At 39.8% G+C, this 2,299-nt stretch overlaps 1 pseudogene; it reads left to right on the top strand.

Moving 5' to 3' along the window:
- The first annotated feature begins 1,674 nt into the window (after positions 1-1,674).
- Positions 1,675-1,978, top strand: LOC110321003 (annotated as a pseudogene).
- Positions 1,979-2,299: the final 321 nt, after the last annotated feature.

The following is a 2,299-nucleotide window of genomic DNA, read 5'->3' as shown; positions in this document are numbered from 1 at the left end:
TATAAACATTTACACAAACTGATATTACATCCCAATATAACATTAGGGGTAACCTTAATCCAGGTTCTTAGGCCATGGTCACTTATGTTTGGCTACAGAGTGAGATATCTCTTATTCCCTTTGGGGGAGAGCTCTTTCTCTCAGGCAAAGGGAAGCCTGACTGCCAATCCTGTCATGTGATATTCTCTGAAGAACCTTTAGTGCAAACGTCATGACTTCATGCAGTCTTTCCTTTCTCCTTCCCAAACTCTATTTTCTTCATAAAAATGTAGAATGAACAATCAGAGAATAGAAAAAAGGAAGGAAAAATGGAAGGAAGGAAGGAAGGAAAGAAAGAAGGGAGGGAGGAGAAAGGAAAGGAAGAAAAGAGAAAGGAAGGAAGAGAAATGGGGAAATAGGGAAAGAAGGAAAAGTGAAGGGGAGGGAAAGGGAGGAAAGGCTAGGGAAGGGGAGGGAAAAGAAGGGGAGGGGGAAGGGGAGGGAAGGGGAGAGAAGGACATGGAAGAACAATAGAGGTAGAACAATACAGCTATAAAGAGCTTTAAATTTCACCAGATAACAAATTATCATCCTCTCTGCACACTGCTGTGGTGTAGGCAGGAGAACATATAATACATATGGTTCATGCAGGTCATTTGTTTCTGTTTTCAAAATGACAGATCACTTTTGTCCAGTAATATTTGTTTAATGTTCCATATTTTCTATCTCCTGTAACATAGAACTTTGGTCTCTCGCAGGACATTTAAATGACTCTTGCTCCTTACTCTGCCTCAATACAGAACTTTAGGAGCATCTTCAAAGCTCAAGCAGCCCTTCGTGAAATGACCACAAACTGAACAAATGTTGATGGCATAGGAATGTTATACTTACCAAAAGAAGAACCCAGGAGCAAAATCACAGAAAGCACTTGATTTTAAGCAGTTAACTTTTTTTTTAAGTGATCTAAGATTAGAACATTGCACTGATACTAATTAACTGCTACTACTCAAGTTTAGCTTCTTTCTAAAATATTGCTATTATTGGTCTCCATCTGGTCTAATTAATAAGTGTTCTTTATCAACTGGTTCTGACCACCAGCCAGCTTTCATGTTTCCAATCTGTTAAGCTTGGTTAAGAACTAGTGTTACTCCATCTGCATAGCTGCCTTTCCCAATAAGCAGGACCCACAATGGCTGTTGATTGTAACATCTCATCTATGTTCTAGCACATTCCTCAAATTTTCATCTTGCCAACTGGTGTGAAAGAGACTGAAACTTTTCAGTGATTCTTCAAGAACAAAATTTTCTACACTGATCAAATACACCGATTTCAAACTAATAGCAGGCTCCTTTGATGCTCATGGTAATTCTGAATCCTAATGTCATGGTTACTTTGACTGACTACTTACTCTTGGCTTCTGGTTCTCTTGCTCCCTGCTCTCATGTTGTGTTCTGACATCATCTCCTATCACCCCTTTATGATTGTCTAACTCTGGCTCTAGGCATGCTCACACCCCCCCCCCCAGTTACTCTGCAAACAGCCCAGTGGATCTGCCTTAAGAGAATTTGGCTTTTCCTGTTACCTAGAGTGATTTCCCATAGCCTCCTATGTGCCTTTCTTACCTGCTGTGGATCTGTGTTTGAATGCAGAGTTGCTGATGAGATCAGAAGTTAACAATACCAAGAGCTGGGAAGAAGCTTTTGCGTGCTCAGAGAAGAGACGCTTCTTCCAGTCGTGGAGGCACTAACAATGGACGCTCAGAAAGATGTTCAACCACCAAAGCAGCAGCCAATGATATATATTTGTGGAGAGTGTCACACGGAAAATGAGATAAAGTCGAGGGATCCAATCAGATGCAGAGAGTGTGGATACAAAATCATGTACAAGAAAAGGACTAAGAGACTGGTGGTTTTTGATGCTCGATGAAATGGGGGAGTTCAGAAATATCTTCATTCATACATTTGCCTCATTGACGTTTCTCTTTAATGTATAGCGTTTGACTTAGTTTAGTTAATGACTATAGCTGTATGCCTATGATTTCATTTAGAAATGCAATTGTATTTTAATACTTTGTATAAAGGAAATTTTGGTTCAGTATATGGCTTAATTTATTGTTCTTGTAATTCCTCACACGGTGAAGATTAAAAGTGTTTCCCCCCCCCCCAAAAAAAAAAAAAAAAAAAAAAACAATACCAAGAGCTGCACTCTGTCATAATTAGATTTTCAAAGAGAACTTCAGAGAGAGAGAGGGGGGGGGACTGGAAGAAGACTTTCACTTGATTGTGCTTTGCCTTTATCTTTTGGAGAAGAACCTGGCACA

Source organism: Mus pahari, chromosome 4 (assembly GCF_900095145.1).
Source record: "Mus pahari chromosome 4, PAHARI_EIJ_v1.1, whole genome shotgun sequence".
Taxonomy (NCBI): Eukaryota; Metazoa; Chordata; class Mammalia; order Rodentia; family Muridae; genus Mus; species Mus pahari.
This window is presented reverse-complemented; position numbering and strand designations above follow the sequence as displayed.